Source organism: Felis catus, chromosome C1 (genome assembly GCF_018350175.1).
Source record: "Felis catus isolate Fca126 chromosome C1, F.catus_Fca126_mat1.0, whole genome shotgun sequence".
NCBI classification, from domain to species: Eukaryota; Metazoa; Chordata; class Mammalia; order Carnivora; family Felidae; genus Felis; species Felis catus.
In genome coordinates this window covers 65,066,333-65,090,848 of record NC_058375.1, presented here as the reverse complement: position 1 = coordinate 65,090,848, position 24,516 = coordinate 65,066,333, and the positions used below count along the sequence as shown (strand labels likewise).

Sequence of the window (24,516 nt, the reverse complement as noted above, 5' to 3'; positions counted from 1 at the left end):
CAAGGGAATAAGAACTGCATATTTTCTTTATTTTCCTAAATCAGTGTAAATTGCTCCAAGCCCCCCTTCTCCTGGGTTGGCAGATTATTTGCTAAAATTCATGAAGGGAAACCTCACTAAAGTGGACAGAGGTGCTACAAGGAGAGTGGAAGGGGAAAATGTACCACTCGATGTCAATTAGAGAAAGAATCATCAATCACAAGCCCCAATAAGGAAAGAATACACTGTATCTCCTACAAGAAATCCACTACTACCCTTACAATTCAGCCAGTGAGAAGCCATCATCACCCCGAATCCTTGCTTTTCTCCAAAGGACTTTTGTTCAAAACAACCCCTCCCAACTTTCTCCTTCTCCATATAATAATGTTCTTCTCCTGTGTTTGTCAGACTTGCCTATGGTTTGCCATAGCTTGCTTGTCCCAAATTGCAATTCTCTGTTATTCCTAAATAAAACCGTGTTTGCTGATAAAATAATTGACTTTTATTTTTAAGGTTAACATGCAATGTTAGTCATTAGTAGGTATATCAGTTAGGATGCTGTTAGCTAGAAGCAAAAAACAAAAACAAAACACAAGTAGTTTGTTTAATAATGGCTTAAACCAGAGGACAGAGTATTTCACATGGATGCAGCATCAGGCAGGCAGAGCCTCATATTTGCATATGATGTCACAAGCTATCTTAGCCCAGGGGAAAAATGGGTCTTGGTTAATTCTAAAGGTCTGTCCCTCACCCAAAGTGAGGGGAATCATTAATCAACCATTAATGAATGTGGGAGATCCTATATGCATAGTATCAAAACAATACTGTAGTTTCAGACTGCCTGAGTTCGAATCCTTTGTCTGCCACTTACTAGGTGTGTGATCTTAGGCCAAAAACTTAACCTCATTATGCCTCAGTTTCCTCATTGGGGTGTTGGGAGATAAATGTAATAGTATTTGTAAAGCACTAAGATTCTTATATAAGTTTTTAACTTGGGTTACTTGTAACTCCATGGGCTCTGAGGATAAAACTTTATCTCCATATAATCGGTTTCCTTTGTTATCCTATATATTTTGTTTATGCACATAAAAACATTACTTTGAGAAGAGGGGCTCTGTCAAAGGGATCCAAGATAACAAAAAGTAGTTAAGAACTTAGAACAATCCTGGCACAAATTTCTAAGATGTATGGCATATTCCGTGGGACTTTTCTACATTCTTTGGCATAAGCTCCAAAGTTAAGAGAAACAGATGCCTAGTGCCCTAAGTATTCTTAAAAAGGATGCTAGACCAACTCCACAAGGCATGTTAGGAGAATGTGAGGCTGATTTAGCAATCCTCAGTACTCACATACCTCCAGGGAATGATATGGCAGAATTGATCAAAGAAGACGGAAAAATGAAAATGCCTACGAGAGAGTTTTCTGGAATGCTGTGCAATTTCCTCCCCCTCTTCCCGAGTGGGGAGGAAATAACCCATCCTACTCCCACCTCAAGCCAAGTGAAGGAATTTTAAGAAACTCAGAGAATTTGACTTCCATGTCCCGTAGCATATGTCACCTGAAAAGTCTAAAGACAATAGACTATCCCAAGAGGCCTTTGATGGCAGAGCAAATACAGAGGGCTGCAGTGGCAGTGGCCTGTACTTGCAATTCTGCAAGAAAAATTATCCTATGGGCCAAATGAATGCCACAGAAGGTAGCCAGGCTTGAATTACCTTAATAGTTGTTATCTTTGAACCAGGAACTAAGTGGACTATCCAAATGGTTAGCCACAGGTTTTTTCCCCCTCCATATTAGAAAACTACAGTGAGAGGTTCCCAGCAAGAGAGGCAGTCATTGTGGAACTCACAAAAGGGCTATAAGAAAAAAGCCAGAATTTAGGAGTGAGCCACATGCAGAAGGCACCCAAGTCAGATTGAACGCACTGACTGCATATATCTGGTATTTCATTTAGGATATTTAGGCTCACTGCTCACTCTAACTGACACAGTAAATGGCCAATGAACTTCATAAATTATTGGTGGAAACAGCACTTATCAAGTGAAAATATTAAGCCTGACCAAAGTCTAGCATTTTAGTTAAAAACAATCACATCACCTAAATAGATTAATTCTTTTAGGTAATTCATATATCCAATTACTTTTTTCATTAACTGCTAAAATCTGGCAGAGTTCCCAGAAATAACTCAGGGCCTCCTTTTAAATCCATAAAATGCCAAAGGGTATATAATGGCCATTATATCCTTGTTCTCATTATCCACCCAGGAGTGTTTGGCAGGTTCCTCCACAAGTCTCAACTAAGCTGATCAAGGCATTTAGAACTCAGACTATGGTTCTAGATGTTAATTTAGAACATTTAGTCCATATACATCCAAATATTATAGATTCAGTTCCTCAAAATTATAAGTGTAGTGATACCATATGACCCAGAATTCCTATATAATACACAAGAGAAAGTAGAAGATACATTCACATAAAAACTTGTACACGAGGGGTTCCCCAGTGGCTCAGTCTGTCAAGCGTCCAACTTCAGCTCATGATCTTATGGTTTGGAGCCTGCTTGGGATTCTCTCTCTCCCTCTTTCTCTCTCCCCTTTCCCCACTTACATGCACTCACTCTTTCTATCTCAAAATAAATAAATAAACTTAAAAAAAAGTTACTTTGGGGTGCCTTGGTGGCTCACTTGGTTGAGCATTTGATTCTTGATTTCAGCTCAGGTCATGGTCCCATGGTTGTGGGACTGAGCCCTGCATCAGGCTCCCTGTTGAGTGTGGAGCCTGCTTAAGATTCTCTCCCTCTCTTCGTCTGCTCCTCTCCCCAACTTTTGCATTCTATCTCTAAAATAGAAATTAAAATAAATAAATAAATAAATAAATAAATGTTATTTGGCACAAAGGCACCTGATTGGCTCAGTCAGTTGAGCATCTGACTAAGGCTCAGGTCGTAATCTCACAGTTCATCAGTTTGAGCCTGGCATCAGGATCTCTATTGTCAGCACACAACCTGCTTCTGATCCTCTGCCCCTTTCTCTCTCTGCCCCTCCCCTGCTCACACTCTCTCTCAAAAATAAATAAAACATTAAAAAAAAAAGAACAAGAACAACAGAATTAAAATTAAAACACATGGAAACAAGAGTTCCTATTTTGTATATTTGGAAATTCTAACATTTCAAAAGTCTAGAAAACCATACTATTTTTAAAATTAATAAAATTAAAAGAGTTGCATCTGTTTTCTATATATTTAAAAGAGAAACATTTTGTAAAGTATAAGAAAATTACTATCTTAATTTAGAAATATATTTTATATAGTTAGAAAATATATTTTATGTTTCTTTCATAATTTCATATTCACTCATCTTCTTCCATAGCAGGTTTATTGATTTGTCCATTCTTATACATTGTGGCATGCACTGTGCTGAATGCTGGAAAAATAAGAAAAATCCCTGCTCACAGTTTGGTCCAGGAGATGGAAAAGTGAATAAATCACTGTGGTGTATAATAATGACACCACAGTGTATAATTTATAACTAGAAGTTTAATATCACTAAAGAATATTCCATAAAAGAAAGGGTCCAAATGGCCTTAAGAAGTTGAAATTTGCTTCTCCCAGGAGGTGACCCTTGAAGGATGTGAAGTTCACTTTTAAGAGAAAGAGCAAAAGGCAAAAAGTCATTCTATGCTTAGGGTTAAGGAAAGCAGCACTAAATAAAAAAGGCAAGGAGCAGGGGCACCTGGGTGGCTCAGTCGGTTAAGTGACCTCAGCTCAGGTCATGATCTCATAGTCTGTGATGCCTGAGCCCTGCATCAGGCCCTGTGCCGACAGCTCAGAGCCTGGAGCCTGCTTCAGGTTCTGTGTCTCCCTCTCTCTCTGCCCCTCCCCTGCTCATGCTCTGTCTCTCTCACTCTCAAAAATGAATAAATGTTAAAAAAATTTTTTAAAAAGGCGAAGAGCAAATGTTTTGCCCTTTAGGAGAATGAAATGTAGAGGTGCCTGGGTGGCTCAGTCGGTTAGGCGGCTGACTTCGGCTCAGGTCATGATCTCGTGGTCTGTGAGTTCTAGCTCTGCGTCAGGCTCTGTGCTGACAGCTCAGAGCCTGGAGCCTGCTTCAGATTCTGTTTCTCCCTCTCTCTGACCCTCCCCTGTTCATGCTCTGTCTCTCCCTGTCTTAAAAATAAACGTTAAAAAAAATTTTTTTTTTATTTATTTTTCATTTTTAAAAAAAAAAATTTTTTTTTTAACGTTTATTTATTTTTGAGATAGAGAGAGAGACAGAGCATGAATGGGGGAGGGTCAGAGAGAGGGAGACACAGAATCCGTAACAGGCTCCAGGCTCTGAGCTGTCAGCACAGAGCCTGACGCGGGGCTCGACCTCACAAACCGCGAGATCATGACCTGGGCCGAAGTCGGCCGCCCAACCGACTGAGCCACCCAGGCACCCCCAAAAAAATTTTTTTTTAAAAAAAGGAGAATGAAATGTAAATTCAAAGAGCTTGAGGATTGCATGTGTTTGATAGGGTGTAACAAAAGATGAGATAAGAGGAGAAAATCTGGGTGGAACTAATGCCACCAGGGGCTAGGATGAGGCAAGCAAAGTGCCTAAGGTACACAGGTGCTCTGTTTTAGGCAAGTGCAAGGTCCTTAGATATTGCACTTTAGGTACCTTGCTTATCTCATCCTAGGCCCTTGATGAGAAACAAAACAAGACAAAACAAAACAAAATAAAACACTTTTGGGGCAACAAGGACTCATTAAAGAGTTACAAGATGGGATTTATGTTTTAGAAAGCGTTATGTTCAGAATAACATTAAATTAGAGGAGAGACTAGAGTCAGAAAGACACGCAGCCATCAAAGTAATCTAGGTAAGAATGAAGAGGATCTCTACAGAGGAACCTTCTTAGTTCTCTCCCCCGTGGAGTCAGTTGAACATCTATTGATTTTTTTCTTCTTTTTTTTAAAGTTTATTTGTTCTGAGACAGAGAGCGAGAGAGAAGAGGGGCAGAGAGAGAGGAAGAGAGAAAAGAGAGACAGACAGAGAGAGAGAATCCCAAGCAGGCTCCATGCTCCTAGCAGGAGCTCCATGCTGATGCAGGGCTCAGTCTCACAAACTGTGAGATCATGACCTGCATGGAAGTCAAGAGTTGGATGCTTAACTGACTGAGCCACCTAGGCAGTCCCTTTTTTAGCTTTTTGAGGAACCTCCATGCTGTTTTCCAGAGTAGTTGCACCACTTTACATTCCCACCAACATTGCAAGAGCATTCCCCTTTCTCTGTATCCTCACCAACACCTGTTGTTTCTTGTGCTGTTGATTTTAGCCATTCTGACAGGTGTGAGATGATACCTCATCATGTTTTGTTTTTTTTTTTAATTTTTACTGTTTTATTTATTTATTTATTTATTTTTATTTAAAAAAATTTTTTTTAATGTTTATTTATTTTTGAGATAGGGAGAGACAGAGCATGAATGGGGGAGGGTCAGAGAGACAGAATCTGAAACAGGCTCCAGGCTCTGAGCAGTCAGCACAGAGCCCGACACGGGGCTTGAACTCACAAACTGTGAGATCATGACCTGGGCTGAAGTTGGACACTCAACTCGCTGAGCCACCCAGGCGCCCCTCTGATCTTGGTTTTGATTTGTATTTCCCTGATGATGAGTGATGTTCGGCATCTTTTCATGTGTCTGTACACCATTTGGATGTCTTTGGAAAAACGCCTAGTCATATGAGAAGGTGTATGTTTTGATATGACCATTTCAATTATCTTCCTTCTCCCTCTTCCTAACTCTATTTCTTTTCTTCTTTTTCCCCTTCACTTCTTCTCCCCCACCATTTTTACTTTGATTAAATGTAAAATGTACACATTAAAAAATATTGCATATTGATGAGAGCCTCTTTCATATGCTTAACAGACTGAGCCACCCAGGTGTCCCATCACTCTTAGTTCTTAACAAAGGAGTCATATTTAAAACATTTAGGTATTTGATTTTTAAAAATAAAAATTAACCACATTGCTGATATCCTATAGCATGTAAACTGCAATATTTTGAAATATGCTGAAAAAAAAGGGAGGAGTGGTAGTGCCATGGGCACCCTCCAAATTGTGAAAACTCCATTCTCTCTCCATGAATCCAGGGTAAGTGACCATTCATAGTGAGGTCTTTGTGTCAATCTCTACATAGCTAGCAAAGGTTCATTTTTTTCCACTTTTATCATAAAAACAGAAGTAGAAGCTCCCATATCTTCTACTTGATTCTGATGGAGATTGAGCATCTTGCATAGCACTTGGCTATGTGCTTCTATTTTGGAGACCACAAAGTTAGAGGTAATTGGATATATGAAACTGGCAATTTTAACAATAATTTCCATTAATTTAACTGCTTTTATTGTTTGTGTAGCAATCAATTGATCACATTTAAGCTAAATAAATTAGAAGGCAGGTCTCTTCCAGTACTCTAGGCACTAAGCAGATACTAAGGTTTCAATAAATGATTTTGATTTTGGCCTTAGGGGAAAACAGGAGAGATGAATTTCTCCTTTGCAGATGTAGAAAAGTAAAGACAATTACTTTCAGAGAATCTAAGTCCTAAGAAGTTGAAAGAAGAAGGAGAAAACAGTGTTGAATCAAGTTGTAAAGGGGCCCCTGGGTGGCTCAGTTAAGCGTCTGATTTGGGCTCAGGTCAAGATCTCACAGTTCACCAATTCGAGTCCCGCCTCTGGCTCTGTGCTGACAGTTCAGAGCCTGGAGCCTGTTTCAGATTCTGCGTGTCTCCTTCTTTCTCTGCCCCTCCCCTGCTCACGCTCTGTCTCTCGCCCTCAAAAAAAAAAAAAAAAAAGTTGTCTAATGTTTCTTTGCCTAAGGTTGGAAACCTGAGGCCCTTCAGCAGCCAGGCTTAATGCAAATTCTCTAATGCATTGAGACAAGACCTGCTAAAGGCCGTATAGCGTGAATGCAGAAGAGCGGGAGGACACGTGTAAAAACAAGAGCCCAAAGCCTAAAACTGCTCTGATTTGTACTCAGTTCCAGTACCCAAACTACTAAGTAAGCCCTGATCCTGAGGGCAGGCCTGGGTCTCCGCACCTGGTCCCTACGGCCGCGGCCACGCCCTGGGGGCGGGGCGGGGTATCTTTGCAGCTCCGCCCCTTCCCGCCCAACCGCGGCGCCCCAGACGCCTGCGGCGTCCGCGGAGACACCGGAAGGAGCTGCGGCTGCTGCGGGAAGTGGCCGGTGCGGGAGGCGGGGACCCTGCGGGCAGCGCTGCAGAGCCGTTTTCCTACCTTCCCGACGCGACGCCTCACCTCCCTGAATCCCGGGTAGTGAGAGAGGATTTTGCGGAGGTGCGGCCGCAGGCCACCATTGGCCGTGCTGGCGGGGCCCGCGGGGAAGGCCGTGGAGGTGAGCGCGGCGCTCCTGGGAGGGGCGCGGGGCCGAAGGGCGCCTCGCCTGCAGCCAGGGGCCGGTCTCGGTTCTCGCTCCCGCGCGCTGGGGCTGCGGCCGCTGCAGTGGCCTCTTTTTCTTGGTCTAGGGATGTGGTGGTCGCATGGACGAGAAGAAGGCCTCAGTCTCTCTCAGTGCTCTGCGTTTCAGGAATGATCTGGTGGCCGCCCCGATAGGGGTCGGCGGAGGACGCGAGTCAGTCGTAAATTTGAGGAAGGGTCCCCAGGGGACGCTCCCCTGGGAAGCGGGAGATAAGAGGGGTGTAGCGAGTCCCTGAAAGGGGCCCCGCTCCTTTCCTTGGTATCTCCATTCCGGCTTGCCAGGCCCTCCCGGTGGGTGCAGACTACTGAAAGCCCCGCGGCTCGCTGGCTCCTAGGTCCCGGTTTCGTTTTGCAGCGCAGTTGAGGTGATCGGACCTGTTTGTGCAGCCCCAAAGCCCCGTTATTCGTTGTTATTAACGGGAAAATCTTAGGTGTCATTCTCCCTGGAATGTTTCTTCGACCAGTGTTTGATCCATATTGTTTCAGGGGTTATCCCGTACAGTCTGTCCATCTACAGCTTTTGTTTGTGTCGAATTTCCATAGTGTGTGGTTTCTCAGATCTTTTTAGTCGTACATATTTACCAAGTACAAAATGTTCTTTATTTGAATGTTTACAGGGTGCAAGTTGAATTGTTGTTTGAAAATCTCCTAGGTGTTTTGCCCTCAACTTAATATTTTTATTAGGATTTACATTTTCATATAATTAGTATTAGGCCTGGAAAATTGGATCAGAGGGTAGAATCCTAGCAGGAGCATCCATAGGCTCTAAACTGAGAATGAATTTTACAAGGATCTCTAGACTTCTTAATAGTTGTATAGAATTATATAATTTGTTAGCTTAATTAGATTATTTTTCCTTTAAGAAAAACCTGTTTAAAAAATAATGAGGCCTTCTTCGTTCCATTTCTAGATGAGACGATTTTATCGTTTGGGAAGGTCTGACCAAAGCAGATAATAAGCTATTACTTGAACCTAATACAAATAATGAATTCAGGCTATTAATATAAGTAAGGAGAAAGAGTAGGAATCTTACTGAAGACAAAGCTAATTTTAAGAGAAGGTAAATAGTAATAGTTACATTATGCTGGTAGGTTTATGTTATTTCACTTCCTTTGGTAGGATTAAAAAAAACTATACAAAAATATTACAAGAATAAAATATTTGAACTGCTGTATGCAAGAGGGGTAGTCTACATAAGATTGCATCTTATTTTTGATCTGGTTTATTGCCGACTTTCACTTTTTTGTCTAAATGAGCTTTTTATAAACTACCAATAACCAAATAACAGGGCAGTTAGATTGTAGTAAATAGTTTATTTTAAATATTTGAAATTCTGAGTTAAGGAGATAATTCTTAATTTTTATGTATTGCTGCTAGAATTTTCAGTGACCTTTCACATGTGCAATCTTATTTGAACCTCATGCCGGTTTTCTAAGTTAGGAATGCCAAGAAGTAAAGTCTTTTCCCATGACAGAAGCATTTCGAAATTGTGTAAGGGTCAGAATTTCCTTAAAGCCTGAAAAAATCTTGCTGAAATAACTGATAAAAATTGGAATTCAGTTGGATATTAGAGCACTGTGAATTATAATGTATAACAGATTGTGGACTCGTTGCAAGAAAATGAAGTACATAAATAATGAACGATTTTTGGTGAGACATGAAATGTAGACATTTTTTAAAAAGAAAAGAATAAGTAACAGCTCTTTTTTTTTTGTTTTAAGTTTTATTTACTGAAGTAATCTCTACATCTAGTGTGGGGCTTGAACTCAGAACCCTGAGATCAAGAGTCATATACACTTGGGACCCCTGGGTGGCTCAGTTGGTTAAGCATCCAACTTCGGCCCAGGTCATGATCTCACAGTTCGTGAGTTCGGGACTTGCATCAGGCTCTGTGCTGGCAGCTCGGAGCCTGGAGCCTGCTTCGGATTCTGTGTCTCCCTCTCTCTCTGCACCTCCCCAGCTCATGCTCACACTCTGTCTCTGTCAAAAATAAATACATTTAAAAAAAAAATTTAAAAAAGAACCACAAAATCCTCCGACTGAGCCTTCCTCAGCCAGGCGCCCCAGTAACACTTCCTTATTTAGTGTAGTTTTTAAACCTTTTTTTTCAAGTCTGCATGTGATTACAAGAGCGTTTTAATAAGTAAGATAGCTCCAAAGAGTACAAGATAAGTAGAATGGTTCAATCATCTATAAAAAGGAGCATGAATTTTGTATAGTATAGTATATAAATAAAACTGATATTTTATTATTATTATCTTTCTTTAAGCTGTACACCCTACGTGGGAGTTGAACTCATTACTCTGAGATCAAGAGTTGCTTGCTCTACTCACTGAGCCAGCCAGGCTCCCCAAGAACTAATATTTTAAAAATTATTCATGTATCGAAATAAATTTATCTTAGAAGGCTAAGTAAGTTATCTGTTTAGTTTACAAGGGAAAGCCCTTTGGAAAAGAAAAAGAATGAAACATGGTTTCTGCCTTCAAAGAACGTAATTACAGTCAAGCCTGCTGTCAAGTAGTCGTGCCCCCCCCCCCCCCAGCTGTAAGTACCATATGAGTATTATAATCAGGAATTTAGGTGAGGGAGATATTACTTGTGATTGAGTCTTGGTAGAGATGGTACTTGAGATGGGTGAGCTTTGAAAGGTTTTCGTTACGGGAATACCATAGGACATTTCTAAAATGAAAAGATAGTTGTGCCTGGGTGGCTCAGTTGGGTGACTTTGGCTCAGGTCATGATCTCACACCTTGAAAGTTGGACCATGTGTCGGGCTCTGTGCTGACAGCTCTGTGTCTGGAGTCAGCTTCCGATTCCGTGTCTCCCTCTCTCATTGCCCTTCCCCTACTTGTGCTCTTTCTCTGTCTCAAAAATAAGTAAACATTAAAAAATTAAAAAAAAAAAAAGATAATTGGGTTCCTGGAAAGGTACAAGTTATATTTAAGAAAGGATTAGTAGAATAATTCGGCAGATAGTAAATTATTATGTTTTATATAAGTTAGTAATAGGAGGTGAAAAAGACAAATTATGAAAGACTTCATTAAAGGTGTTTGATCAGAAGAGGTATGTGTTAGCACATGAATGCAGAATGAGCTGTAATTGGGAGTAGGTTGAGACCAGGAGACTGCTTGGGCAGCTTTAGGTTATGATGTCCAGAGCATTATTTCTGTGGCCCTCGTAAGTTTCTCTGATGTGCTATCTTGAAAGTAGGCCTTGAGATAAGAACATGGGTTCAGGGGTGCTTGGCTGGCTTAGTCAGTAGAGCATGTGACTCTTGATCTTGGGGTCATGAGTTCAAGCCCCATGTTGGGCAGTATAGCTTACTTAAATGAAAAAAACAAAAGACACGTATGCAGGTGAGACGCCAGAAGTTGCAGTGAGAGAGTGGGCAAAGAGTCAAGGAAGGGGGCAGCTCTTCCTGCCCATGGGTCCTGCCCCCATGTTTTAATAAAATCACCTTTTTGCACCAAAAAAAAAAAAAAAGAGGGAAGGGAAAAAAAAAGCCAACTAATGGGCAACTGGGGAGGTTAATCCTATGGAGATTTTTGTAGAACTGCTTCAGAATTGTCCTGCCAAATGAAGGGGAGTTGAAGAGTTTTTCTCCTACTGGACCTCACTGATTGAGATTGTCTTTGAAATGCCTTGCACACAGTTAGTTGCCTTGGCTAAGGTTAGGCAAGCTCCTGAGGTGCTGGAGAATTTAGAAGCAGAGGAGTGGTGGAGGTGGGAAGTTGTGAGTGTGTGCTCGGATAATGTCCTTACCAGACTGCAAGTGAATATTGAGATGAGCTGAAGGGATAGGGGACGAGATCTTAACTCTGTTAATATGTGTTCCCATTAAATAATTCAGTTGTGCAATAAAAGGCTCAATTTTTGTGGAAACCTAGAAGAAGAAATGTGAATTGAGGAAAATTGGTGAAAAAGCACAGAGAATCTAGTAATTGATAGAATACAGGATGTGTACAGGAGGGAATCCAAGATGGCTCTGACATTTGAAAGTTAACTTGTGATTGAGGAGGGTTGCCGGAAGGTCACTGATACTCACATTTAGTTACTTTAGGAGAATAAAAATTTCAGGGTGTTGAAGAGCATTAATAGAGAGTGTATGACCATTCAAAAGGGAAAGTACTTTGGGGATTTGAGCAGTGCGGCCACCCTGACTACACTTACATTGTTTGGCCCATCTTGATCATAAGTCTTTGTTACTTAGATCTCTGTATTACCAGGGCCTAGCACATTCCTGAAATATGGTAATATGAAAATATGGGACTGAGTGTGATATAAAATAAGACCATTCACTACAGTTTTAACTATAAAATCTCGAAGAATTTCTGATACTTTTAGTAGAGGAATAAATTTTGATGAATAAATTGTGATTCTTTTAAAATTTATTTACTTTTAAACATTTTATTATTTTTTTAAATAATCTATACACCCAATGTGGGACTTGAACTTACAACCCTGAGATCAAGAGCTTCATGCTCTAGTGACTAAGCCAGCCAGGCGCCCCTTGATTCTTTTTTATAATTACCAATATTCTGGTAAACAAACAAAAAAGACAAAATTAATTCTTAGAGTGGTTTTCATTTGAATATGGTGGTTGCATTTGTTTTTTCATGTTTCTAAGGTGTCTTCATAAGTGATTTTAATGATTATCCCATAATGCCAACATACTGTTACTTAATCACCTCTCCATCTTGCTGAGAAGTGACTTAGGGTGAAAATTACCTCAGCTGGTTTGAACCTCTCTCAGAACTCTGTCATATTCATTCTTCCTTGTTTTCCCTCTCTCTTCCTTCCTCTCTCTCTTCTCTCTCCCCCTCCCTTCCCTTCTTTCCCTAGTGTTTGTTACAGGTATTTCAACTAGATAAAGTGACAGTTGACTGTACTTTGCCATTATTGGACAGATTTTTTTTTCTTCGTAGTAAATGCTAATTAATTACAAATTTCACTTTATTTAGAGTGAGAGTTATCAGATCAGAGTGATGCTTTTGGATGATTTATTGTGTCAATGTTAAGAATAGATTCTAGAACAGATACATTGCAGGTAGAGAAATCAGGAGCTTATACAGTTCTCTCAATAGATTTAATAAGGCTCTGCCATTGATTAGACTGTTAAGGGTCAAAGGCACATGTTTTTAGAAAGATGGAAACTAGAAAATTAGCGTTACATTTCTTTTTCTGTGTTATGGTTTGAATCTTAATGAATAGGGAAGGAGTTATAGAACTGTGAGACCTGTGTGAAGATTTGAAGGAGTTTGTGTTTGCTAGAATATTGTTTTTTTTTTAATCTTTTTTTAACATTTATTTATTTTTGAGACAGATAGAGACAGAGCATGAACAGGGGAGGGGCAGAGAGAGAGGGAGACACAGAATCTGAAACAGGCTCCAGGCTCTGAGCTGTCAGCACAGAGCCCGATGCGGGGCTCGAACTCACGGACTGGACCGTGAGATCATGACCCGGGCTGAAGTCGGACGCTTAACCGACCGAACCACCCAGGCGCCCCAGCTAGAATATTGTTTTAAAGGACAAGAAACAAGAAATTTCTTTAAAGTGGTCATCAGCAGATTTCATAGGTTAAAAAGTCTCCATGAACACTTAGCTGTAGATTGATTTAGAATGAAGTAAACTTTTCTTTTTGTTTTTGCACTCTTTTCATTAATACTTCCACTTATCAAAACAGTTTTTTTCTGCTTGCTTTTATTGTATAGCAGTTTTCTTCTATGGTAAATATGGAAAAATTAGCCATAAGCTTATTACAATATTGCATTTTTGCTATTAAATAATTCTAAAGCCTAATATTTAAAATAGTGCCACTTGGACTAGTCAGATTAGTTGTGGTGAAACAGTAGTCTAAATTGAAACTTCTGACGGGCAAATTAATTTTTCTAAATTAGAGTATCTTAGAATTGACTTTTTAGTGCAAAATACTGTCCTTTGGAATACCTCTGACAGGTGGTCATCCAGCCTCTGTGTAACAATGATGGGCAACATCCTATTTCCCAAGACTGGACCCTCCATTTTTGCGTAGCTCTAATCACTGAAAATCTTCACCATTGATTGGGTTTGCTGTTTCTCACTTTTCTCTGGTTATATAAAAAAGAAAGGATCCGGGGCGCCTGGGTGGCTCGGTCGGTTGGGCGTCCGACTTCGGCTCAGGTCATGATCTCACAGTCCGTGAGTTCGAGCCCCGCATCGGGCTCTGTGCTGCCAGCTCAGAGCCTGGAGCCTGTTTCAGATTCTGTGTCTCCCTCTCTCTCTGACCCTCCCCTGTTCATGCTCCGTCTCTCTCTGTCTCAAAAATAAAAAAACATAAAAAAAAAAAAAAAGGATCCCTCATACTTTGATCATTATGTCCAAATAATTGGAACACATATATAAAGTCCTCCAACCTTTGCTTTCTCTCTAAATGTCCATGCTTTGAATTGCTTGCATAGTGGTTAATATTTACTTATTGAGTGCTTATTATCTCACCCTGTGTTAAGTATACATATATATATTACAATATATGTGTGTATGTATACATATATATGTACATTTACCATCACTTGAGATAGTAGATTCTTTGAACCCTCCTTTAGAATATTGTATCAACATCTTTAATTTTAGCTCATTTTTCTGAAGTTTATTTTTTATTTAAAAACTTTTTTCAGTTTATTTTTAAGTTAAAAATTGTTTTTGTTTCAGATTTTGATTTAAATTCTAGTTAATGTATAGTGTAATATTGGTTTCAGGAGTAGAATTCAGGTATTCATAACTTATGTATAACATCCAGTGCTCGTCATAACATACTTTATCTTTTTTTTTTTTTAATTTTTTTTTTCAACGTTTTTATTTATTTTTGGGACAGAGAGAGACAGAGCATGAATGGGGGAGGGGCAGAGAGAGAGGGAGACACAGAATCGGAAACAGGCTGCAGGCTCCGAGCCATCAGCCCAGAGCCTGACGCGGGGCTCGAACTCACGGACCACGAGATCGTGACCTGGCTGAAGTCGGACGCTTAACCGACTGCACCACCCAGGCGCCCCTTTACTTTATCTTTTTAAATGTTTACTGTGAGACAGACAGTGTGAACAGGGGAGAGGCAGAGAGAGAGAGATTGAGAATATCTCAAGCAGGCTCCATGCTCAGTGTAGAGCCCTATGTGGGGCTTGACCTCACAATCACGAGATGACAGCCTGAGCCAATATCAGGAGCTGGATGCTCAACCAACTGAGCCACCTAGGTTCCCCTTATCATAATAAATTTTATTTCCAGTATAGTTAACATAAAATGGTAATTAGTTTCAGGTGTTCAATATAGTGATTCAACAATTCTGTACATTACTCAGTGCTCATCATAAGTGTACTTTTTAATCTCCATCATCTATAAAAAAACATGTAAGAAAGATAACGATTTTATTCAGTTTTTAGGTTTTATGTTTTAATTTTATTTATGTCTTTAAAAAATCTTTTTGTGGGCACCTGGGTGACTCAGTTTAGTGTCTACCTCTTGATTTCAGCTGAGGTCATGGTCTCATGGTTTGTGGGTTTGATTGAGCCCCATGTTGGGCTCTGTGCTGACAGCATGGAGCCTGCTTGGGATTCTGTTTCTTCCTCTGCCCCTCCCCCACTGTCTTTGGCATTTACGTGCCCTCTCTCTCAAATAAACTTAAAATATTTTTTTCATTTATTTTAGGAAGAGAGAGAGAGAGACAGAGTGTGTGCGCACGTGAGGGAGAGGGGCAGGAGGAGAGAGAGAATCCCGAGCAGGCTCCATGTTCACACGGAGCTTGATGGGGAGCTCGATCCCACAACCCTGAGATCATGACCTGAGCCGAAACTAAGAGTTGGGCACTCAACCTACTGAGCCACTCAGGTGCCTTACTTACTTACTTACTTACTTACTTACTTATTTATTTATTATGTTTATTTTTGAGAGAGAGGGGGGAGAGAGAGTGGGGTGGGGGGACAGAGAGAGGGGGAGAGAAAGAATCCCAAGCAGGCTCCCTGCTGTCAGCACAGAGCCTTTTGCAGGCCTCAAACTCATGAACCTTGAGATCATGACCTGAGCTAAAATCAAGAGTCAGATGCTCAACCAGCTGAGCCACCTAGGTGTCCCTATTTTTATTTTTTGAGTAAACTCTGTGCCCAGCATGGGGTTCGAACTTACCCTGAGATCAAGAGTCTACTGACTGAGCTGGGCACCCCCCCCAAAAAAAAAATCTTTTTAAAAATAATTATATAACTATATTTCACTAGCCTGCCTTCTGTATCTTCCTGCAGATTTTTGTTAAAAGTACGAACAGTTCTGCCACCTGCTAGTAGAGACCTTCTGGATTCGTATTGATCTTCTCTATTACTGTTATTTACCAGTTTTCCTAATTCTTTTCTCATGGTTGCTTGAATATGACTCTTCATATTTACCTTTCAGGTTAGACTAGACAGTGGAATGCAGGCAGTTTCCCAATATTAAAAGGTTCTCATTGGGTCACCAACTATGTCTTGATGTGTAACATATATTAATAACACAGGTCCCTGTGCTTTTCCTAAAATTTGAATATCTGGTCTTATTTGGATGGCAAGGCCAGAAGTTTGGGCATGAAACTTGATTTTACTGCCATGATATTTCCCTTCTCCCATCCCCCCACTTAAAAGTATCATCTTCAGAAGCAGTTTTGAATCTACAGATAGGCAGTTGAGCTGTGCGTCATAGTGTGTGAATTCAACCAGAAACATTTTTTAGTTGGGGTTATTACTATCATTATAAGGCTGAGAAAATTTCAAATACTGTAGCTAGGCTAGACAGAGGAAAGGGCTGCCAGATAAAAGATTGTAAGGGTAAGGACAAATTGAGGTCAAATTATGGAAAGCCTTAATTTCCATGCAGAGCTTGAATTTTCTTGTGCTTCATAGTGATTCCCATCTTGTGAACCACACGCTTCTAGAGGAGTCTCAGACTTCTGTCGGATATACATCTATATACTGAACAAATAGCATTTTCATATACATTCATTTTTACTGCCTTTATGTTGTCTGTCTTTTCTAATGCCTAGTACCTGTCTTCCCTGGACAAACTGTCAGGCCAGAATGAAAGCATGCATGTCTTCTTTCTTTTCGTATATGCTGGAGAAGAAATTGAAGTAGCTTAGAACCCCTGTTGTCTTACTCCCTTATATCTAAATAGCCTACTCTCAGTAAATCTTTATCAAAAGAAGGAATAAAAGAGTGATTTTTTTTTTTACCATACTGAATTAATTGAGTAAAACTAGGTAACTAGAATATTAAGGGCCTTCTATTTTGATAGTATTGTGTTTAATTGTTAAGGAATACTAAATAGCCTTGGTTCAAATTATTAGCTTTTGTTTATATTTATTAATTCTCATTAAATTGTTTATATACCAGAAAATTAATACCAGATACTAAAGCAGAGAATTTATTCCCTGGTCCCCATTTCTTTGTTCTGAGGCAACATTCAGAGTGCACGACCTGTAATAACTCTTGTATTTTTATAGGATGTATCTGTATCCAGATATAATGTGCTGTAATGCTGGTTTAAAATTTTTACTTCAGTGGTTTTATACAGTATGTATCATTCTATAGCTTCCTTTTTTCCCAATCCAACTTATGTCCTTTAGAGCTTTCTCTGTTGGTAAATTATCCATCCATGTCATGCAGTTAAACTATTGTGTTGTATTTAGTTGTGAATGTGCCATTTGTATATCCATTCTTCTAATGGTGGACTTAAAACATTTTAAAATCAAAGTGAGATTAAGACTGTCTAGAAAGCCATGAGAACATTTCCATTTAATTGGTAAACATTAGAGGAAAATGTAATCAAATTAAATACTTTCATTAAGTAAAAAAATAAGAGAATTTAGTACTTATATTTAGGGATTAAGAAAATAAAACCAAAACCAAGTAGGACGTGGAAATTAAAGATAAAACTTTAATGGAATTGGAAGCAGCAGAACAAAAAATAGTGTAAAGGATAAATTGCAAAGCTGTCTTTTTGCCAAGACCAATGAACTAGATAAACCTGCTATAGAAGGAAAAAAAGAAATCAAGTAAAAACACTCAAGATTAGGAATGAGAAAGGAAACATCATAGATATCTGGATATAGGAGAGATTAATGAAACGTTATGCAAATTTTCTTGAGAATATCACATCCATGCTATAATGCCAAAGTTGAAAATTGAGAGGGCATGCATAATTTAATAGCAAAATATAAATTAGTAAAATTGACCCAAGAAGTGAAAAACTTGAATTGACCCATTCTCACTAAGGAATTGAAAGATGATTGAAGATATGTCCTGAGTCCCTGGGTGGCTCGGTAGGTTAAGTGCTTGACTTTAGCTCCGGTCATGGTATCAAGGTTTATGAGTTCGGGCCCCACATCAGGCTCGGTGCTGACAGCTCAGAGCCTAGAGCCTGCTTCAGATTCTGTGTGTGTCTCTCTCTCTGCACCTCCCCACTCATATTCTCTCTCTCTCTCTCAAGAAACATTAAAAAGGAATAAAAAAAAAAGATATGTCCTTCAAAGAGGCAGCATAGCAGATAGTTTCACAACTGAGTTTCATTTAATTTATAAATAATATATAATAATGATAATAATGGAACATTTTCTGTGGTCTAGAAGATGCAAAGCTACTAAATGCATTCTGTGAAGCACGCATAACTTTTATCCCTGATAAAAATGTTACCCAAAAAGGTCAATTTCACTTGCAAAATCTCTAGATAGAAATACACAGTAGAATCTAGATATGAAGCAACAGGCTAATAGTACATTTTGACCCATAGGGTATACTACACCAATGCAAGGGTTATTCATATCAAATCTGTTAATAGATTATATAATCGGATGAAGTAAGGAATATATTAAACCACCAGTAGCTGCTGAGAAGACATTTAATAAAGTTCATTAAATGTTCTAATTAGGGGTGCCTTGCTGGCTTAGTCAGTAGAGCATGTCACTCAATCTCAGGGTTGTGAGTTCAAGCCCCATGTTGGACCTATAGTTTACTTAAAAAAAATCAAAAGTAAATTAAGAATAGGAGGAAATTATAGCAAATGTCCTGAATAGCAAAACCATCACAATAAGGACCCAGACATGGATGCTCACAATCACTTTTATTTCTTTATTTTTATTTTATTTTATTTTACCTTTTTTAACATTTATTTATTTTTGAGAGAGACAGAACACGAGCAGGGGAGGGCCAGAGAGAGAGACACAGAATCTGAAACAGGCTCCAGGCTCCCAGCTCTAAGCTGTCAGCACAGAGCCTGATGTGGGGCTTAAACCCACTAACCGTGAGATCATGACCTGAGCTGAAGTCGGACCCTTAATTGACTGAGCCCCCCAGGTGCCACTATTTTTTTAAATTTTTTAATGTTTATTTATTTCTTTTCTTAAAAAAATTTTTTTTAATGTTTATTTTTGAAGGAGAGAGAGAGAGAGACAGAGTGTCAGTGGGGGAGGGGCAGAGAGAGAGGGAGACAGAATCTGAAACAAGCTCCAGGCTTCCAGCTGTTAGCACAGAGCCCATTGCAGGGCTCGAACTCATGAGTCTTGAGATCATGACCTGAGCCGAAGTCGGATGCTTAATCGACTGAGCCACCCAGGCACCCCAAATGTTTGTTTATTTTTGAGAGAGAGAGATAGAATGAATGAGTGGGGAGGGGCAGAGAGAGAGGGAGACACAGGATCTGAAACAGGCTCCAGGCTCTGAGCTGTCAGCACAGAGCCCGATGTGGGGCTCGAACCCAAGAAGTGGGAGATCATGACCTGAGCCGAAGTCAGATCCTTAACCGGCTGAGCCACCTAGGGCCCCTCACAGTCACGTGTGTGTGTGTGTATATGTGTGTGTGTATGTATATGTGTATATATATATATTTAATGTTTATTTTTGAGAAAGCATGAGTGGGGGAAAGGGGGGGGGGGAGACGGAGAATCTGAAGCAGGCTTTGTGCTGACAGCAGAGAGCCAGATGTGAGGCTCAAACCCATGGACTGTGAGATCATGACATGAGCCAAAGTCAGATGCTAACCTGACTGAGCCACCCAGATGCCCCCACTTTATATTCAAGATGGTCTTAGAGATTCTAGTAAATGCATTACAACAGTAAAATTAAGTAATTAGTATTGATATTGGAAAACTAGGTAAAACTATCATGTTTCCAGTATATTCAGAGAATAACCAAGGAAACTGAAAAGGAATAGTGAAGGAGGAATGTCTTACAGTTATCAAAATATTCTACATTTTTTGTATTCAGATTAAATATGGTATTGGCGGGGCACCTGGGTGGCTCAGTTGATTACGAATCCGACTTTGGTTCAGGTCATGATCTTGCAGCTCGTGAGTTTGAGCCCCACATTGAGCTCAGCATTGGTGGTGTAGAGACTGCTTAGGATTCTCTCTCTCTCCCTCTTTTTCTCTGCCCCCTGCCACTTGCCTGTGTGTGGGTGTGTGCTTGTGCTCTCAAAATAAATAAACTTAAAAGTATTCAGAGATACATTAAAAAATAAGTAACTATGGTATTGACATACGTAGATTAGTGGAACAAAATAGGGGATCCAGAAATATGTGCAAGTGTAATAAAGATAGTATTACAATTCAGTGGGTAATGGGTAGATTGTGTAGTAAGTGGTGCTGGTACAACTGTCAGCCCATCTGGAAGAAAATAACATTGGGTTCCTGTCTTAAGGTAACCCCCAGGTGGATTAAAGCCTTGTTTAAAAAAAAAATTTAAGGTTATTCTATAGCGTTAGGTATATAAACAAGGATGAAGGAAAATTTTTTTTAGGTTTATTTATTTATTTTTGAGAAAGAGACGACACACAAGTGGGGTAGGGGTAGAGAGAGAGAGAGTGAGAGAGTGTCCCAAGCAGGCTTCACACTGTCAGTGCAGAGACCAGTGCAGGGCTTGAACTCATGAACCATGAGATCGTGACCTGAGCCAAAGTCAGATGCTTAACCAACTGAGCTACCCAGGTGCCCAAATGAAATTTTAAGATCAGAAACTCAGAGCTGTTATAAGAGACATGTTTGATTTTATAAAAATTAAAGGCTTTAATGATAAAGGATAGCATAAGAAAGTTAATAGTATTGGTACTAAGACAGACATAGACCAGTAGAATAGAATAGAGTTCATAAATAATCTTCACATATATGATTAAATATATTAAAACATTTTTTTATTATAAAAATTTTTTTAGGGGCTCCTGGGTGGTTTAGTTGGTTAAGCGTCCGACTTCGGCTCAGGTCATGATCTCATGGTTTGTGGGATCAAGCCCCACATTAGGCTCTGCTCTGACAGTGTGGAGCCTGCTTGGGGTTCTCTCTCTATCCCTCTCTCTCTGCCCCTCCCCCACTCTTTCTCTTTCAAAATAAATAAACTTACAAAAAAGTCTTTTTAGTTTATTTTTAAGAGAGAGTGTGTGTGTTGGGGAGAGGTAGAGAGAGAGAGGGAGACAGAGAATCTGAAGAAGTCTCTGAGCTGTCAGCACAAAGCCTGATGCAGGGCTTGAATCCACAAACTGTGAGATGATGACCTGAGCTGAAGTTGGATGCTTAATTGACTCAGCCACCCAGGTGCCCCCATGATTATTTTTAATAACAATATGGAAACAAAGTGAATATTCATCAGTAGAAGAATTAATTGCATGATTTATGCAGTGTATGCATCATGACGTGTATTCAAGAAAAAGTTGAGATAGAGGGATATCTGTATTATTGCCCAAAAAAGGCCATATATGTCTCTTTCTATATTTGATTATATGAACAAGAAAAAATATTGAAACACATACATACATTTTATAGTGCAGGTATGCTGGTAATAAATTCTTTCAGCACTTGTATAAGAAGGCTTTATTTTGCCCTTACTTTGCAAGGTGTTTTCCAGGTATGGAATTCTAGGTTGACAGTGTTCTTTCAGTACTGTACAGATGTTGCTCCATGGTCTTCTGGCTTGTATTGTTTCCAGAATATGTTATTGGCCTTTTTTGGCTACTTTGAAGATGATCTTCTTATTGTTTTTTTTTTGTTTTTAATTTTTTTTTCAATGTTTATTTATTTTTGAGACAGAGAGAGACAGAGCATGAACAGGGGAGGGGCAGAGACAGAGGGAGACACAGAATCTGAAACAGGCTGCAGGCTCTGAGCGGTCAGCACAGAGCCCGATGCGGGGCTCGAACTCACGGGCCGTGAGATCATGACTTGAGCCGAAGTTGGACGCTTAACCGACCAAGCCACCCAGGCGCCCCAATTATTGGTTTTAAGCAACTTGTTTTTAGTGTGCCATGATGTAATTTGTTTATATGTCTTGTGCTTCAAGTTTGTTGTGTTTCTTTGTTTTCATCAAATTTGGACTTTTCTACCCATCTGAGTGATACTCTAATTTCTCAATTTAGTTTTTTTGCATTTCAATTTGAATAGTTTCTTTCACTGTGTCTTTAAGTTCATTATTCTTTTGCATTGTCTAATCTGCTGTTGATCTCATACACTGTATTTTTCACCTAAGACTTTTTTTTTTAACATTTAGAAATTTGCTTTAGGTCTTTTTTTCTTCTATCCTTCACGTTTCTCTTTAAAATATGTATCTTGGGGCGCCTGTTTGGCTCAGTGAGTAGAGCACGTGACTTTTTATCTCAGGGCTGTAAGTTTGAGTCCCATGTTGGGTGTACAGATTACTTTAAACAAATGTGTATCCTTGGGGCGCCTGAGTGTCTCACTCGGTTATGCATTTAACTCTTGGTTTTGGCTCAGATCTGATCTCACGGTTTGTGAGTTTGAGCCCTGCATCAGGCTTTGCTCTGACAGTGTGGAGCCTGCTTGGGATTCTCTCTCTCTCTCTCTCTCTCTCTCTCTCTCTCTCTCTCTCTCTTTCTCTCTCTTTCTCCCCCCCTCCCCCTCTCTCCCCCCCTTTCTCTGCCCCTCCCCCACTTGCTTTCTGTCTCTAAAAAACAATAAACTTAAAAACATTAAAAAAAATTTAAAAACAACTATGCTTTATCCTGTCTTCTGTGTTATCTCTGGATCTCTTTTTTTTCCTTGTTTTTGTTTTGTAATTTTTGAGTGGATACCAGACATTGTAATTTTTTTAATCTTGTCAGGTGCTGGGGTTTTTTTCATTCCTTTGTTCTGGGACACAGTTATGTTCCTTGAGAATAATTTGACTCTGTAATACTTATTTTGAACTTTTTAAAGGCAGAACGAAAGTAGTCTTTAGGGATACATTTTTCCTATTATTGAGGCAATACCCTCTGAGTGCTTTATTCCCTATGTATTATGAACTCTTTAAATTCTGGCTGGTGGGGACACAGACAGACTTGTGTTGGCTGCCAGAGTTGTTCTACCTATTCTTTTCCAGTAATTCTTTCCCCTGCTTAGGGTAGTTTAATCACATGCACATGCTCATAAGTACTCAGCCGAAGACCTAATGGTAGCCCTCTGCAAACCTCACGAGTTTATTTGCTCTGTGTTTAGTTCTTTCCTCTCTGTTACTCTGCCTTGTGAATTCTAGCCACCTTGGTGCCACTGCATTTTCAACACTGCCCCTTCAACTCAAGGAGACTGCTGGACACTGTTTGGGTTTTCTCCTACGTGCACTATGGCCTAGAAGTTCTTTCTAGGCATAAGCTGGGGTAATTGTTGCCTACTTTCCAGTGCCTGATAACCATTATTTTATATATTTTGTCTAGCTTTTTAGTTATTTAAAGAGGCTAAATCTGGTTCCGGTCACTCCATCATGGCTGGCAGTGGAGGTAATTGGATAAGAAGGAAGAAATATCTAAGCACAGAAGGAAGTGAGAGGTGGGTGGGAAAGATTGCCAGACCTTTCACAAACATAAATAAGAAATGGAAAACGTTAACAGTTATTTTAAGTTAAATTTCATGCATCTGAAAGTCTGGCGCATGGCTTGTTTAATCTTACGTAATAATTTCATGTTTAGAGGGGTGCCTGGGTGGCTCAGTTGGTTGAGCATCCAACTTGGGCTCAGGTCACGATATCATGGTTCATGAGTTCAAACCCCACATTGAGCTTGCGGCTGTCAGTGCAGAGCCCGCTTCAGATCCTCTCTCTCTCTCTCACTCTCTCTCTCTCTCTCTTTCTCTCTTTCTCTATCTCTGCCCCTTCCCCACTCATGCTCTCTCTTTCTCAAAAATGAGTAAACATTAAAAAAAAATAATGTTTAGAGATAATGATTTATTCAGTATTAACCCCCAGAGTGATTTCTGTTGTATTTTGTAGGTTGCAAGATAATATTTGACTCATTTAATTGAAACTTTTTGTTTAATGTGTTTACTAATGGGCTAGTATTTTAGCACATTTATAAGTGTTTATTCTTTCCTAGTAAGTTTCTTAATTTTTTCCAAAATAGTGTTCTCAAACCCCAAAGATGAACTAGAGGCATGAAAAACCTTATGGTTAAGAATGTACACACACAAAAAATGTACATCCAAGAAATATCTGGAAGTACTGACTTAAACTTGAGATTTTACTTGGAAATCACTCACTTTACTTGAACCAGTTGTGAAATTTCTATGCGTTGAATGCTGTAAATCAGTTAGCTCTATGATTCATAAGATCTGCAGGGGAGATAAAATTTAGTGACATTATAGTATTCCTATCATTCTCATAAATTACATTTATAATATTGTGATGTCTTGGAAGAAGTTAAGTATATTGGGGTTACAAAACATTTTGCCTTCTGTTTATTTTAATGGAATTTGAGGAAACTCCTGAAGATAATTAGGAAAGTTGTAATTGATGTGGGAAACTACCTCAGTCTTAAACTGGTGGTCTCATGGGAGAGAGAGGTATGAGACCTTACTGGTCATCTAAAAAGAAGTACATAAAGGGATGCTGCAGAGTGCCTAATAAAATTATATGGATATGTGTAGTACTATGTGTGTGTATGTACACACTTGACATGTGCTACCTCATTTCATCCTTAAAGTAGCCCCTTGAGTTCATTATGCCAGTCTACTCTTAGAGGTATCCTCAGTTCTGTTTGACCTCAGAGTCTTGCTCTTACCTGTGAGATGCATAGATGGATTCAAATCCTTGTTCTGCCAAATGCT

General features: G+C 39.6%; 1 protein-coding gene across 3 annotated transcripts in view; it reads left to right on the top strand.

The window, feature by feature from the left end:
* The first annotated feature begins 7,139 nt into the window (after positions 1-7,139).
* USP33 (ubiquitin specific peptidase 33) overlaps positions 7,140-24,516 on the top strand; it is a 63,985-nt gene continuing 46,608 nt past the window's right edge. For 2 of the 3 annotated variants that reach the window (XM_011284923.4, XM_006934853.5), the window contains exon 1: positions 7,140-7,370. The gene's annotated coding sequence lies outside the window, so the exon portion shown is untranslated. Of the gene's footprint in view, positions 7,371-23,132; positions 23,245-24,516 lie in introns of all 3 variants that reach the window. The other variant, XM_019837268.3, reaches the window with a different exon arrangement.